Source organism: Amblyraja radiata, chromosome 32 (assembly GCF_010909765.2).
Source record: "Amblyraja radiata isolate CabotCenter1 chromosome 32, sAmbRad1.1.pri, whole genome shotgun sequence".
In the NCBI taxonomy this organism is placed as follows: Eukaryota; Metazoa; Chordata; class Chondrichthyes; order Rajiformes; family Rajidae; genus Amblyraja; species Amblyraja radiata.
The window spans coordinates 14682880-14700324 of NC_045987.1; the positions used below are offsets into that span (position 1 = coordinate 14682880).

Genomic DNA, 17445 nt, shown 5'->3' on the forward strand with positions numbered 1-17445 from the left:
TCTCAAGTATTTAAAAAGTTATGGCCATTTTCATACTGGGAAATGAGCATCTTGTTCCCTATTGATTTTCTATGGACATAACAAAAAAGCTGTGATCGTGAACAGTCAAAAGCCCATAACTTTCTTAAAAATTAAGAGAACTGAATGAAATTTTCAGTTATCATAGATTGAAGCATTCTGAAACAAATATAAAATAATCTTACTTGGATGACCTGAAATTAAAGCATATAATTAGTTAGTTACCTAATTGTAGCTAATTTCAGACTTCAATTACTAGATCTAAACATCTATCCATTTCTTAATAAATGATTAACATTTTTAAATAGCCTAAATGTCCAAATAATATTCACAAATAATTCACAATAAAACATGATTTTTAAATCTCATTTACATTAATTTATAGGCCAAATGGAAGGAATTTAGTGTTTAATTGCTGTAAATAAATGCCCATTTAAATCAGCTTTCCAGTGGGTCCCTGTGGAACGCGCTGGTTTAGAACGTTCACATTGCGGTAGATTTGTGCCCCAAATGCCCAGAAAAATACTGCGGGATATAATGGGCCCAAATTGAGCTACTCGCAATATTAAACTTTGTATAAAGGGATCTTTAGAAGCCCTTTTTAATGTAAAAATATACAACCTAACTTCAGTTGTTTGCTTTATGAGACCCTGCGGTTGCTGGCGGTCGCGGGTTTAGAGATTGATTTTTAAACTACTATAACTATTATTCAAGGCCTTTAAACCTAATAATAGCTTTTGCGACGGGGTCTTCCAGCGATTTTTCGTTAATAATTAACTAGGCTGAACATTTTCGATTGGAACAGCTTAGAGAAAATCGCGTTTTAAACCCGCCCCCTCTAAACGGCGCCAAAATCGCGCACACGGGCAGCGACAGATTTTCAACGACGCTTCAGGTAGGCTTTGCAACATACCTATTATTAGTGTTTAAAAAATGTTGAGATTCCCTCTCCTGAAGGCCACGCCCCTTCTGGAGGGACTATAAAACCAGGAATTGTTGAGTGCCTCAGTCAGTCTCTGCAAGATGGAGGAGCGAGAGGGCCACGTCTCTGTCTGAGCTGTGAATAACACTGAACACATGTCTACTAAATTGTGAGTGGTTTTACTGACCTGTCAGTGCCCTTAATGTGGTTTGAAAATATAGTTTGGAAATGCTAAAGCTGTGTTGCCTTTGGCTTGGAAATGCCTAAATGTCCTTGCTCTACTTTGTTGCCTATGGTTTGGAAATGCTAAATCTGTGTTACCTTTGGTTTGGAAATGCTAAAGCTGTGTTGCCTTTGGTTTCGAAATGCTAAAGCTGTGATGCCTAATTAAAGTTGCCTTGCCTAATTAAAGTTGCCTTGCCTTCTAGATAATTAAGTCTAATCTTGACCACTTCCTGTTTGCGCTTTATATTGATTTTAGAAAAAACGCTACCACGTGCGGCTGTGGTTTTGGCCATCTTACTCAGTCCCCCTCCGCTCATCAGGTTCCGAGGATTTTTCCCATCGATGAAAAATAAGAGTTATTAGTGTTTAAAAAATGTTGAGAATCTCTCTCCTGTCAATTATGCCATGAAGATTACGCCCCTTCTGATGGGATGGGGGAGGGACTATAAAACCCAGAAATGTGGGCATGGCTCAGTCTCTGCAAGATGGAGGAGGGAGAGGTCATGACTCGCTGTCTTTAGTGGCCTTGCACGCTGCTTGAAATGGTGTGAAACTGCACGTATTTGGTGGCCTTGCACCCTGCTTGAAATGGAATTTCAAGGAATAGCCGTGAGTCAACTGCCAGCCCACGAGCCGTGAGTGAGTGTTCTGCCAGCACAACAGGCTTGAGTGACTGAGCCGCCAGCCTAAGAATCCATTCAGCCCACAATGTCCATGCTAGCCCTCTGGAAACCAGTCCCTTCCGCCCACAACACCCATACTAGTGCTACAGAAAGCGCCCCCCCCCCCCCCCCCCACACACACTGGCCACCAATATTGGAATTGTTGGAGAGGTGGAATATTGCGTTGGGGGATCAGCCCTCCCTTGTGATGCTGGGACCCAACGTGTCCCACTTAGTCTAGTTAATTAATGGAATTAAGATGTGGAGATTGTGCAGGGAAGTGATGCAGAGGTATATAAAAAAAGTCTTGATATTATTACGCACAAGCAGCCCAATTTCTTGGGTATCAGTTTCGATGAGATACCAGGGTGCATTGCAACAGCTCTTCATGTCTTCTTCAACAGTATCTCCCTTTGCCTTCACCATCTCTAGAATCTTAAAAAAGGCATGGATTGCAGGAACAATGAAACACCACCAGCAGGTTTCCCTGCATGAAACACACCTGCCTAATTTTCAAGTAATTTCTGAGCCACAACTCTCAAACTTCCTTTCAAATAAACAGCATGGGAATACCTTCACCACAAAGCTGGCAAGAGTTCAAGAAAATAGTCCACCACCACCTACCATGGTAGGATTAAGTGAATTGGATTGGAATAGGATCAGATTCAAAAACCTGATGGTTGTAGGAAAGCAGTCAAAACCAGTACCACCACCATACAAGGGTCATTCAGTGTATTTGCCTCACTGTTACACAGACGGTTTAAAATGCACGATGATGTGGAATGAACAAGAGTCACAAAAGGTGTGCAATCCATAATCTTTTTCCCCTCACATTTCAAAAAAACTACTTGGTGCATCTCTTTTTATTCTAAAGAAGGGACAATAAACAGCAAAAAAACTAATAAAAATAGTCTGTTCATCTAACAGAATGGTACAAATGCACCCAGGGTTCGTACACTTGGAACAGCTATAAATTCAAGTACTTTAAGATCCAAAAATCCCATTTTCAAGGACCAAAAGTCCAGCAAACATTGATGGTTTATCGGAGACTTGTATATAAATTGCTTGGTATTGGATGATTTAATTCTGGACCAAATAAAAGTAAGTAAGGTTAGCTGGTCACCATCTCAGATTTGATTGAAAATCATGCTTTGCACAACTCTGGTACAAAGAACACAGCAGAAAAATCAACTTAAAGTTCCTTCGAAGTTATGAACCATTGATATAGCTTTGAATTATTGGCAAATGCCCAATGGAATTCGGTGCTGGGACCGCAGCTCTTTACAATATACATCAATGATTTGGATGAAGGGATTCAAAGTAACATTAGCAAATTTGCAGATGGCACAAAGCTGGGTGGCAGTGTGAACTGTGAGGAGGATGCTATGAGAATGCAGGGTGACTTGGACAGGTTGGGGGAGTGGGCAGATGCATGGCAGATAAAGTTTAATGTGGATAAATGTGAGGTTATCCACTTTGGTAGCAAAAACAGGAAGGCAGATTACTATCTAAATGGCGTCAAGTTGGGAAAAGGGGAAGTACAACGGGATCTGGGGGTTCTTGTTCATCAGTCTATGAAAGTGAGCATGCAGGTTCAGCAGGCAGTGAAGAAAGTGAATGGCATGTTGGCCTTTATAACAAGAGGAGTCGAGTACAGGAGCAAAGAGGTCCTTCTGCAGTTGTACAGAGCCCTAGTGAGACCACACCTGGAGTATTGTGTGCAGTTTTGGTTCCCTAATTTGAGGAAGGACATTCTTGCTATTGAGAGAGTGCAGCGTAGGTTTACAAGGTTAATTCCCGGGATGGCGGGACTATCATATGCTGAGAGAATGGAGCGGCTGGGCTTGTACACCCTGGAGTTTAGAAGGATGAGAGGATATCTTATTGAAACATATAAGATTGTTAAGGGTTTGGACAAGCTAGAGGCAGGAAACATGTTCCCGATATCGGGGCAGTCCAGAACCAGGGGCCACAGTTTAAGAATAAGGGGTGAGCCATTTAGAACAGAGACGAGGAAACACGTTTTCTCACAGAGAGTTGTGAGTCTGTGCAATTCTCTGCCTCAGAGGGCGGTGGAGGCCGGTTCCCTGGAAACTTTAAAGAGAGAGCTAGATAGGGCTCTTAAAGATAGCGGAGTCAGGGGATATGGGGAGAAGGCAGGATGGGCTACTGATTGTGGATGATCAGCCATGATCAAATTGAATGACGGTGCTGGCTCCAAGGGCCGAATGGCCTTTCGCTACACCTATTGTCTAATATGAGAAAATATTGGATGGTTACACTCACTAATTATCATGAAATATAATTATGAAGCAAGTAAAGAAAAAGACGGCGCTCATGTATTTCTGTAGCTCTGGATGGACGGATAATTCAGTCTGAGTAGCTGTTAGGTACTCTAATGTTCTGCAGACCAATGCTGTAAGTGGACTTTAATAAATATGTGTAATATTTTGATGTGTGTAAGACTCTACTCATTACATGGTGTCAAGAAGCGAGTCTTACCTACTCCGTTCATATTTATCGGGTTTTGTTTTTTTACATTTGTTTTATGTGCCTGTAATCTCTATCATGGCAAACTCGTCTCGCCGTCCTAGTCCTCTGATCTTTGACTCCGACATTGCTTAACGTTGGTGCCTTTTCGAGCGCGACTACATTCACATCCTTCATCGCAACGATCCTCCAGATGTACGTGCTTCCGTGCTGTTGGGACTGTACGGGAGTGGCAAATTGGAATTACAGATTGCAGGACTTGTGGAAGAGTTCAAATGCACTAAAGCAAGGTTGGTCATGACCCTCACCGAATCTGAAGATACTGTTATTCGAACAGCAGCCCCCCGTGTGCCAATGGGGAGGAAATGGACCCCATCTGAAGCCGTTCAGAGTGCTAAGTCTGCTCTTCAATTCCGGGATGTGGTTGGGCAAGTCCATCACGGGAGAGCCGGGCTCGGGCTCGTCCCAAAAGCTCCTCAATGGCACAAGGCAACATCAGTGCAGAAGAGATGGCTCGTGGTGGAGGAGGTGAGAAGACGGGAGGAGGCAGAGCGACACGCCAAGGCTGTCTCAAAGGCCAAGCAGGGCCAATGGACTAACTGGGAAAGCCTGAAAAAGAGGGCATTCAGCAGGCGTGACATCTGGCAAATGGAAGGATCTCGGCTAGGTTTTGTCATCAGAGCCACTTATGATTTTCTACCATCACCCCAGAACCTAAAGCAGTAATTCGGAGAAGACCCCACTTGCTCCCTTTGCCAAGCACCTGCAGCACTAAGGCACATTTTAACAGGATGCCCTATGAGCCTCGCCCAAGGGCACTACACTTGGCAGCATAACCAGGTTCTCAGACAGCTGGCATCAATCCTGGAACAGAGGCATAAGATCACAAATGCTTCCCCACAAACATCGGCAGGAAATGTCCACTTCACAACATTTGTACCAGCAGGCTAACCTCCAGAGCACCAGATAACATCAAAGGATGCAAGCCTGCTCGGGATTGGAAAATGGAAGTGGACTTGGAAAAAAAGCTTGTGTTTCCCCCAGACATTGTGGCTACAACACTCCGGCCAGACATGGTCCTGCGGTCCACAACAGCCAAGTTGGTATACGTTGTGGAATTGATAGTTCCATGGGAAGATGGTGTAGAAGAGGCTTATGAGAGGAAAAAGACCAAGTACTCTGAACTGGCAACTGAAGCTGCCCAGAATGGCTGGAAGACCAAGATTTTCCCTGTCGAAGTGGGATGCAGGGGATTTGTTGCTACATCTACGACCAGGCTATTAAAGAAAATGGTGCTGAAGGGTCGCTTCCTCCAACAAGCAATCAAGTCATTATCAAATTCTGCAGAAAAAAGCAGCAATTGACTTTGGATCAAAAGGAGAGATAACAATTGGGCTGTAAGATGAAGACAGGAGGGTATGGAATTGAAGGGGGTGTAACTGGGATGCAGGTATCGCCATTGAGCCCTCTGGAGATGTTGTGGGCTTATCAATGAAACGTCAAAGAAGGACGGTGCCCACCTGATGACCCCAATGACGTACCTACCCTACCTTTCACCACTCCAATCCCACTGCAAATAGCAAGAGTGTCGACTTACTACAGGGATTGAAACATCAAGTCTTATTAGCTCTACCATCAATGGAATGGTGGTGGAGAGAGTCAACAACTTTAAGTTCCTTAAATCTGAAGATCTGTCCTGCACCCAGCACATTGATGCAATCATAAAGAAAGCCCATCAACATTTCTACTGCCTTTGGAGATTGACGAGATTCGGTATGTTGATAAATACTTACTTGAACCTCCAAAGGTGTATAGTAGAGAGCATATTCATTGGTTGCATCATGGCCTAGTTTGGCAACTTGAACACACAGGAATGGGATTACAAAAAGTGACAAGCGCTGCCTAGTCAATCCCTGGTACAGACCTCACCAACATCGACAGGATCCATAGGAAACAGTCTCAAAAAAGCCAGCATCATCAAGGACCTACACCACCCTGGCCAGGCTCTCATTTCACTCCTGCCATCAGGAAAGTGGTATAGGAGTCAGAAAACTAACCTCCAGGTTAAGGAACAGGTTTTTGACCCCCAACAACTGCCAGCCTATTGAACACTATGAACTTCAACTGAACTCCAAACTACGAACTGCCTTGGTTGCACTAGGGACCAAGGTTTTTGATTTTATCTGGCACTATATTGGTTTTTTTTTTAAATTGTGGATGCTAGAACATTGTGTTTGTTTATTATATTATCTATTGAATACTGTGTTTACACACCTGTTGTGCTGCTGCAAGAAGGAATTTCAGTGTTCCATTTTTGTACACATGATAATAAATACCAAAGATATCTCTAGATAGAAGGGTCGAGAATGGGTGATGATTTGGGTCAAGACCCTCTTCAGACTGAAGACCCAAAACATCACCCATTCCTTCTATCAGAGGTGCTGCCTGTCCTGCTGAGTTACTCCAGCATTTTGTGTCTATCTCCATGTTCCACAATCCCCATATTTTCCAGCGATGCTGCCTGACCCATTGAGTCTTTTGTGCACTTTATCTTATTCCACCCCACCCCCAACTTCTTGATTCTCTAATCCTGGTAAAAAGGCTTGGTGCATTCATTCTATTTACTCCACTCATGAATTTACTCCACTCATGAATTTGGACCTCAATGAGATGGATTAATCCCATTGTCAATTAAATTCAGACCTATTCTTACCCTGTTATTAAAGATAAAACACAAAGTGCTGGAGTAGCTCAGCGGGTCAAGCAGCATCTCTGGAGGAGAAAAAGAAATTAGGTAACATTTCAGGTCAGGACATTTCTTCAGACAGGATCTCCCGACGCCGGAGCACCCGACTGTGGAGGCCTCAATAGGCCCGACTTTGGGTGGACCAGAGGATGGGGACTGGACTTTGTGCCTTCCCCCACAGTGGGAACCACTGTGGGGGGATGTTTTTGTGTTTTGGTGTTGAACTTCTTCTTGAATGCTATGTTGTATTTTTTATTAGTGTGCTGCAAGGACATCTGAATTTCCCCTGAATAAGGGGATTAATAAAGTCTAATCTAATATAATATAATCTAATACCCTGCTATTATCAGTTTACATTTTTAAGAAACTGAGCTGAAGAGAGAGAGAAGTCAAACTAACCAAGCTATAGCCTGTGACATACAAATGCGTCATTAATAACAATGTCATTTATGCTCTATTCAACATACAATAGTTTCAATTTTAAATGTATTATTATGATCATCTTCATGCATTTTTATAAACAAGTGATTTAAAAAAAAATTCTCAATGAAAACAAAGTGGTCTGAAACTGAGAATTCAAAAGTTACTCTTTAAATTTGACACAAAAGCACCTGTTATTTTTCATTTTCTTTTAATTCTCCCTATCTTCAGCTAAGTCAAACTAGGCATACGCTAAACACAAAACTACTAACTCCTCAACACGTTATTCAGAGATGATACCACATAATTTGTGTATAATTTCAAACATTTTGTAATTAGATGATTAGGTGGCAGAAGTGAGGTGTTTGCAATATGTATATGCAGTTCTGAATAGAGTATTGAAACAAAAAATATTCTTTTCTCCTCCCACGTTGACGTCTGGCATTCAATGTTTGCATACCAACCACCGATTTGTTTGGATAGCACTCAAATAAAATATTTTAACTGTATCTCAGTAAATGTGACAATAATAAATCTAAAATGAAACTCACCCACCCAATTTAAAGGTGTCATAGTAACTTCTGTCACAGTTCAAATTATTTTATTTGTCGCTATTTATACTGCTCCCTTCAGTTCCTGCAGATGAAAGAACCATTGTGTAGGAAGGAACTACAGATGCAGGTTTAAACCGAAGATAGACACAAAAAGCTGGAGTAACTCTGGGGAGGTCAAGGGTCTGAAGAAGGGTCTCGACCCGAAACATCACCCATTCCTTCTCTCCAGAGATACTGCCTGTCCTGCTGAGTTACTCCAGCTTTTTGTCTATCTTAGATGAAAGAACCAAGTTGCAGAAGTACCAGCCCTTTGATTTTTCACCGTCCTGTGAAACATGAGGTATAAGCAGACAAAACCAAAATGTATCTAGGCAACATCAAACTCACACATAATGTTTCTTCTCAAGAAGACCATGCGATCAAAATAAAGATTGGCAAAATATTGATTGTCATGTCAGAATTGTTGCCTTTGAAAAAAAAGCTAGTTAATTAAATGGTGTAAACATAATCCAATCCAGGAAACATACATAATAATTTACTATTAAAACTACAGGAAATTAACAGGCAATTATATGGGTCAGCACCCTTCTTCAGAATTATCATAACCCAAAACATTGCCGGTCCATTTCGTATTCAGCTGCTACCTGGCCTGCTGATTTCCTCTAGCAAGTTGTTTAAGATTTCAGCATCTGCAGCTCTTCTTGGCTCTCTCTTACTGAAAGTTTTCCTTTTGTCCTATTACAGATATTGTACGTCATTTAAACTGTCTTGAGAAATAAACACTGAATTCACATTTCAAGTCTTGCAAAGTTTGAACACACCTCATTGTTCTTCAACTGATCCTGATCACTTTGAACAATTGTTCTTGATCATTTTTAATCTAGGCAATTTAAGCACATTTATCAAATTAACTAATTGTGTAAAAACAATTTGATTAGAAATTGAATCAAAGTGATCAGGTAAAAATTCAGTCCAACAAAAGCCAACTGGTAGATGACCCTGTCTATGAATCAAAGTAGTTTCACAGTATGCACAATACACAAAACAAGTGTATTCAGCCTAGTAGCGGGCTGCAAAGAGCCACTGCCATGCACACAGGTTTCCAAAGCTTCCTTCAGATGTACTGGAGTCACCTTCTTTGTATTTTGTCTGCAATCACTGCCCCATCAATCACAATTTTCCCCATTTTTTCCCAACTTCCTCCTCCTCCTCCAACCTTACTCACCTCTGCCACAATTGCCCCTCCCCCGCCACACTAACTCACCTCTGCCACACATGCCCTCCTCCTTCCACTACAACCCACCTGCCATAATTGCCTACCCCTCCCCCTCCCCTCCTCCACGCTTAACCACCTATGCGACACTTACTCCTGACCTTCCCCCTAACCCATTTCCCCCCCCTCTCCTCTCTGGGCACGTGCTCCGGCGTACTACCGCCCTGACTCCATGTCTTCCGCCAGCTTCCTCCCTTCGCTCCGGTATGGGGATAACCCAGCCACTCACCTCGGCACGACCCGCGCCTCAAACTTCCCCCATCCAAACTTTCAATGCCTGCGCAACCTGCGCAGCCTTCGCCACCGGACGTGACGCCATCCAACAGACCCGCGCAAGCCTGGGAAGGGTTTTTTTTAAAACGCGCTGGGCGCGCTTCCGCTCTTTCTGAGTCCCAGCGGACACCGTCCGCGATGTGGTTCCCGCGCCCGCACTCTGGGCGGCTGTCCACGAGCTCGCGCCAGGCGGGTGGGCGCGTTCTGGGCATAAGGTGGCGCCGCGCTCCGGGTGGCTGGTCCCGGCTCACTCCATGGCGCCGTACAGTCTGCGGTAGAGTTGCTGAGGGGAACGACCTGCGCTCGGCGATATCTGGTAAGAAGAGTCTCGACCCGAAACATCACCCATTCCTTCCTTCTCTCCAGAGATGCTACCTGTCCCGCTGAGTGACTCCATCTGATAAGACCAGCTCAGAACAGTTCACCTTTCAGGTAGATCTTCCATCACAACCCACTGCTGTTCAATCAATCAATCAATCAGATTTATTCATCACATACACAATAAAGTGCAGTGAAATGAACTTGCCAGCAGCAGTACAATCAAAAAGAACACACAATGCACAATAAAAATTTAACACAAACATCCACCCCAGCATTCTTCACTGTGGTGGAAGGCACAAAGTACAGTCAGTCCTCCTACATTGTTCCCCCGTGGTGGGGGCCATAAACCTCCGCAGTCGCCGATGCGGGCGGCCAGATGTACATGCCCTCTCGTCTGGAAGGTAAGTCCCGAATCGGTGCTTCCCTACCGGAGACTGCGGCTTCAGGATGTTGTAGGCCGGCGGTCGGAGCTCTTCTCCCGGGATCCCCAACGAGGGATCCCAGGCTCCGGACACAGCACCCGCGCCTAGAAGCTCCTCAGACCGCGGCTTCAGGCTGTAACAGTCCGCGAGCCAGCGATCAGAGCACTACCTTCTGGCGATCCCGGCATGGGTTCGCCCCGCTCCGCGATGAAAAAAGCTCCGGGCCCGACTCCGGGAAAGGCCGCACCAATCCATGGTGTTAGATCGCGACGGAGGCGACATGGAAAAAGTTGCCTCTCCGTGGAGGAGGCGACCGAAAGCGGTTCCCCCCTCACCACCATCCTCACAAGACACACCAAGAGACATTAAAACACACATTTGGACATACTAAAAAAAACTAAAAAAAGTAGAAATTACGAACACGCTGCTGGGAGGGCAGCCATCTCGCAACGCCCCCACCGACCAACCTTGGTTGTAATTAAAAATCGTCTACCCAGAGGATTAATTCTCTTTATTTCTCTCCCAATGCTAGCTGACCCGTTAAATGTTTTTGTTTTCATCTCAGATTTCTAGCAAGAGATTTCAATTCTCTTGCTTTTTTTCAATCCTTTGGGCAGGAGGGTGATGATGGAGGACTAAGCTTGCTGATGATGGTCATCGACTGTTGGAGGCTTCCACACAGCTGGGCCAAGAGAATGTGCAAGCTGGGCCGTCTTAACGCATGGCCACGCTGGGCAGTTGCCCGGGGCCCCACAAGCATAGGGGGCTAATGCTAATCTATGTATATTGTGACTTGCTGTCAAAAAATAAATACTATACTAAACTATAAATCTCCCCATTGGATTGCAATCTTGTGGTCGTGGAGCTTATGTGTCTCAGTGACCCCAGAGCTATGCCAGTGGGAGATTCGCCTCCTGTTAGGGTCTCCCATGCTGGACAGGTCGAAGGGTAGAGGTGAGACGAAGAACGATTCACTGGTCCTCCAGGTTGGAGGTTGAGCACAGGGCTAACAACCCTGTCTCGTAAAACAAATATGTTACGGAAACAGCAACTGAAGGAATCAACACTACTGGGCGTGATGGACTTCCAGGGCTATCGACAGATGCTAGGATGAATGTATCAGACAGCATCCCAAGAATAGCCCTGCACTGGACACCGGAAGGGAAAAGGAAAAGAGGGAGACCAAAAAACCACCTGCCGTCGAACTGTAGAGGAGGAAATGAAAACAATCGACCCGACCTGGGGTAGTGTCCAGAAGCTAGCCCAGAACAGACAGGAGTGGAGGACCTTTGTTGCTGCCCTACATGCCAGGAGGCAAAATAGGCAGTAAGTAAGTAAACTATAAATATTTGTTATTGGAAAATGCATATTTAACATGTGTTTTACTAAAGATAATGAACAATATTAATGTTAATTTTTATGATAACAAGTGGACATTGGCATTCGCCTCTGATTTAGTATCACGGTCACCTCTGCAACGATACTTGCATGTATCTCACGCGCTACCTAACGTAAACCTTTGAGCAGAAATGAAACGTAATGTTTTGAGTGGAGCACAGAAGAGAAAAAGAGCTGCAAAGGAGAAAATGAGCAAACTTCCAAAATTAACATCTTGGTTCAACCCAGGTGCAACGTCAGCCACTGCTCCATCAAATATAGCATCCACATCTTCATCCACTCCTGCATCCAATCATCCAGTTCCTCCAGCAGACATACCAATGGTATCATTGCTTGAACATCATCGCTCAGAGCAGACATATTAGCAAAGTGTTGATACGTGTAATTCGCTTTCTTGCCTCCAGATGTTTGCCATTTCGTGGGGAAAATCTAATTATTGGGTCAGCAAAAAATGGAAACTATTTAGGTATTCTGGAGCTGTTGAGTGAATTTGACCCTTTTTTGGAAGAACATCTCAAACTATGGAAGTCCTGGAAAAGGGAACCCATCGTATTTATCGGCAAACATTTGTGAGGAATTTATTGAATTAATGGGACAACATGTTCTTTGTGCTATTCTTGAAGAAATAAAAGAGTCAAAGTATTATTCAATAAGTGTGGATTCCACTCCAGACATATAACCATATAACACCATATAACAATTACAGCACGGAAACAGGCCATCTCGACCCTTCTAGTCCGTGCCGAACACGTATTCTCCCCTAGTCCCATATACCTGCGCTCAGACCATAACCCTCCATTCCTTTCCCGTCCATATAACTATCCAATTTATTTTTAAATGATAAAAACAAACCTGCCTCCACCACCTTCCCTGGAAGCTCATTCCACACAGCCACCACTCTCTGAGTAAAGAAGTTCCCCCTCATGTTACCCCTAAACTTCTGTCCCTTAATTCTCGTCATTTTCCCTTGTTTGAATCTTCCCTACTCTCAGTGGGAAAAGCTTATCCACGTCAACTCTGTCTATCCCTCTCATTATTTTAAAGACCTCTATCAAGTCCCCCCTTAACCTTCTGCGCTCCAAAGAATAAAGCCCTAACTTGTTCAACCTTTCTCTGTAACTTAGTTGCTGAAACCCAGGCAACATTCTAGTAAATCTCCTCTGTACTCTCTCTATTTTGTTGACATCCTTCCTATAATTAGGCGACCAAAATTGTACCCCATACTCCAGAATTGGCCTCACCAATGCCTTGTACAATTTTAACATTACATCCCAACTTCTATACTCAATGCTCTGATTTATAAAGGCCAGCACACCAAAAGCTTTCTTTACCACCCTATCTACTATCTGGTGGCGGCGCGACTCGTTGCAGCGGCTCCTACAGCCTGTCTGTCTTTTTTTATTTTTTGTCTAGTTAAATGTAGTGTTTGGTGTTTTTTAAATACTGGTTTTTAAATGTGTATATGTGGGGGGCGGGGGGGGGAGGGGGAAACCGTTTAAAATCTCTTCCCTGTCCGGGAGACCTGACCTTTTCCCTGTCGGGTCTCCGTTGTCGTTGGGGCCTAGCACCGTGGAGCGGCCTCCAACCTGAACGACCCGGGGGCTCGGGAGACTGCGCTGCGGACTACTCACCATCGTGGGGCTGGCCGGCCTCGGTGCGTGGGGAGTGGTGGTGACTCGCTGCTGCGACTCGACTCCTGGGGCTCGGAGGCTCCAGCAACGCAGCCGCAGGTCCGGTGGATTGGGACATCGGGAGCTCGCGGGTCCGGGGGCAGAGAGAGACCGCTTCCCGGAGCTCCCGCAACGCGATTCTCCAGCCCGTGTCGCGGGGTTTGGAACGACCCGGAGCGGGGTCATACATCACCCGGCACGGCTTCATGGCCGTGGGACATTACAGCGCCCGCCGGGGGCTCTAACTTTGTGACTTTTAGACCGGGAGCGGGGCCGTAAATCGCCCGGCACGGCCTAAAATGGCCGTGGGACTTATCATCGCCCGCCTGGGGCTTGGACATCGGGAGAGCAGGGGAGAGAAAATACTTTTGCCTTCCATCACAGTGGGTTCACTGTGATGGATGTTTGTGTGAACTTAATTGTGTGTATGTCTGTAGGACATTGTTTTTGTTTGTATGGCTGTGGAAACAAAATTTCATTTGAGTCTCACTGGGGCTCAAATGACAATAAATGTGTATTGTATTGTACATGAGATTCCACTTTCAGGGAACTGTGCAGTTATTCTCAGATCCCTCTGTTCACCTGCATTCTTCAATTCCCTACCATTTACCATGTACGTCCTATTTTGATTTGTCCTGCCAAGATGTAGCACCTCACACTTATCAGCATTAAACTCCATCTGCCATCTTTCAGTCCACTCTTCCAACTGGCATAAATCTCTCTGTAGACTTTGAAAATCTACTTCATTATCCACAACCCCACCTATCTTAGTATCATCTGCATACTTACTAATCCAATTTACCACACCATCATCCAGATCATTGATGTACATGACAAACAACAGTGGACCCAACACAGATCCCTGTGGCACCCCACTAGTCACTGGCGTCCAACCTGACAAACAACCATCCACCATTACTCTCTGGCATCTCCCATTCAGCCACTGTTGAATCCATCTTGCTACTCCACCATTAATACCCAACCATTGAACCTTCTTAACCAACCTTCCATGAGGAACCTTGTCAAAGGCCTTACTGAAGTCCATATATACAACATCCACTGCTTTACCCTCATCAATTTCCCGAGTAACCTCTTCAAAAAATTCAAGAAGATTAGTCAAACATGACCTTCCAGGCACAAATCCATGTTGACTGTTCCTAATCAGACCCTGTTTATCCAGATGTTTATATATATTATCTCTAAGTATCCTTTCCATTAATTTGCCCACCACTGACGTCAAACTAACAGGTCTATAATTGCTAGGTTTACTCTTAGACCCCTTTTTAAACAATGGAACAACATGCGCAGTACGCCAATCCTCCGGTACTATTCCCGTTTCTAATGACATTTGAAATATTTCTGTCATAGCCCCTGCTATTTCTACACTAACTTCCCTCAATGTCCTAGGGGATATCCTGTCCGGACCTGGAGACTTATCCACTTTTATATTTCTCAAAATTGTCAGTACTTCCTCTTCTTTGAATCTCATAGTTTCCATAGCTACTCTATTTGTTTCCCTTACCTCACATAATTCAATATCCTTCTCCTTGGTGAATACCGAAGAAAATAAATTGTTCAATATCTCACCCATCTCTTTTGGCTCTGCAGATAGCTGTCCACTTTGACTCTCTAATGGACCAATTTTATCCCTCGTTATCCTTTTGCTATTAATATAGCTGTAGAAACCCTTTGGGTTTACTTTCACCTTACTTGCCAAAGCAACCTCATATCTTCTTTTAGCTTTTCTAATTTCTTTCTTAAGATTCTTTTTACATTCTTCATACTCCTCAAGCACTTAATTTACTCCATGCTGCCTATAATTATTGTAGATCTCCCTCTTTTTCCGAACCAAGTGTCCAATTTCCCTTGAAAACCATGGCTCTTTCCAATTTTTACTATTTCCTTTCAACCGAACAGGGACATAAAGATTCTGTACTCTTAAAATTTCCCCTTTAAATGTACTCCATTTCTCTTCCACATCTCACACACTGATCAACTGACATTTACCGGTACATTTGAGGATGTGAGCCTGTGGAACGTTTCATTAAGTTCATCCCCACCTTTTCTCATGGTGCAAAGAATCTAGCAGACACTGTTGTGGATTTCCTTAATGAGAACAAAATTCCACTATCAAACTGCCGTGGTCAGTCGTATGACAATGCGTCAAATATGTCTGGACGCTATACTGGATTGCAAGCACGGGTTCATCAACTGAATGGGTTCGCCATCTATGTCCCCTGTGCTGGACACAGCCTGAACTTTGTGGGAGTAAAAGCAGCAGAGTGTTGTCTACAGACTGTAAAATTATTTGCCTTTGTTCAGTGTCTGTATTCCTTTTTCTCTGCTTCTACACATCGATGGAATGTTCTAATAATAATAATAATAAATTTTATTTATGGGCGCCTTTCAAGAGTCTCAAGAACACCTTACAAAATTTAGCAAATAGAGTAAAAACATGTAAGCGGAATTAAATAAATAGTAAAGACATCACCAGTACACAAATTAAAGACAGAATTCAATCCAAAGACAAAAATCAAAAACACAATATGAAGAGAGAGCAGCGGCAGCTAAAGCGCGCCAGCGTACACTCTCCCTTCCGGCAGCCATCTTGGACACAGAGTAAAATAATCATTTACACACAAAAAAACATCCCCCACAATGGTTACCACTGTGGGGGAAGGCACAATGTCCAGTCCCCATCCCCAGTTCTCCCATAGTCAGGCCTATTGAGGCCTCCACAGTTGCCTCTACGGAGGCCCGATGTTCCTGGCCGTTCTCGCCGGGTGGTGTTGCTCCGGCGTCGGTAGAGTCCTCACAGCGGCTGGGACGGCTGATTCCCTACCGGAGTCCGTGGCATTCCGAAGCCGACAGGGCCGCGTCGGTTGGTGCTCTGAGGCTCCCGATGTTAAAGTCGGCGCCGCCACCCGCGGCTGGCCGCTCCACAGTCCCGCAGCTCGACGGTGTTGATCACGGCGGTCTCAGCATACCGGAGCTCCAGCGCGGCGACCCAGGCAAGGCATCGCCCGCTCCGCGATAGTGCTCCAGCACTGTGCCGCCACCGAAGCTGAAGGTGCTGGGCGGTCCCCGCCAGGAAAACGTCGCTCCACTCCCGCTGGTAGGCCGCAAGGACGGGTCGACGGTGCAGCCCGGAGAAAAAGCTGCCTCACCGGCATCATCTTTAGGAAAAAATGTTGTGGTCAAGCGTCTGACACGAGATGGTCGTCTCATTTTGATGTTGTTCATGCTCTGTATGGGGTTTTTGAGAAAATTAAACATGCATTGGATTCTGTATCAGCTGACACTGAACAGGAAGTGAACACAAGGCGAGAGGCAGAAGGATTGAGCGAGAAAATGGAGAACCTGGAAACGATCTTTCTCACAATTCTTTGGAATGATATTCTTGAAAGAGTGAACAAAACAAGTAAGGTCCTGCAGTCAGAGGATGTGAGCATGTTCACATGAATCTTCTTGAGTTCCTGAAAACCTATCTTCAGGAAATTAGACAAATTTAGTGAATACGAATTGAAAGCCAGGAGTAGGTGTCCAAATTCAGATTATAGCGATGTGAAAAAACGTGAATGAAAGCGGTGTGCGTCTTACTAGATATGATGGACCAGAAGAAGAGGCATTTCTCAGTAAAAGTGAAAAGTTCAAGGTGGAAACATTCCTTCCTGTTCTGGACTCTAATCTCTGAACTGACAAAACGTGCAGAAGCTTATTCATTAATTGGAAATCTGTTTTCCTTCAGAGAATTGAAAACAATTGGTTCTGATGAGCTAAACAAAAAGCGTGAACATCTGGCTAATGTGTATCACAAATACCTTGATTATGGTGACCTTTTAAATAAATGTAAGCATCTCAAGCACTACATGGTTCTTGATGAGAATTGTGAGACTTTTCCTGCATTGTACAGAAAAATAATTTTGTACAACTTGAAATCTGTGTTTTCCAATGTTGAAATTGCACTCAGTGTTCATGTGCATGATGGTCACCAACTGTGCAGGAGAATGTTCATTTTCAAGACTGAAACCTATAAATAATCAGCTTCACA

At 44.3% G+C, this 17445-nt stretch overlaps 2 protein-coding genes across 5 annotated transcripts in view; one reads left to right on the forward strand and one right to left on the reverse strand.

Moving 5' to 3' along the window:
* The window catches only part of setx (senataxin), an 84614-nt gene extending 74965 nt beyond the window's left edge, over positions 1-9649 (reverse strand). Inside the window, exons 1-3 of one of the 4 annotated variants that reach the window (XM_033049381.1) lie at positions 9540-9625; positions 4626-4926; positions 4330-4536 (exon numbers count right to left, since the gene is read on the reverse strand). The gene's annotated coding sequence lies outside the window, so the exon portion shown is untranslated. The other 3 variants (XM_033049382.1, XM_033049380.1, XM_033049383.1) reach the window with 3 other exon arrangements.
* Positions 9650-9666: 17 nt separating this feature from the next.
* cfap77 (cilia and flagella associated protein 77) overlaps positions 9667-17445 on the forward strand; it is a 156662-nt gene continuing 148883 nt past the window's right edge. The window contains exon 1 of the mRNA XM_033049386.1: positions 9667-9899. The gene's annotated coding sequence lies outside the window, so the exon portion shown is untranslated. The remainder of the gene's footprint in view (positions 9900-17445) is intronic.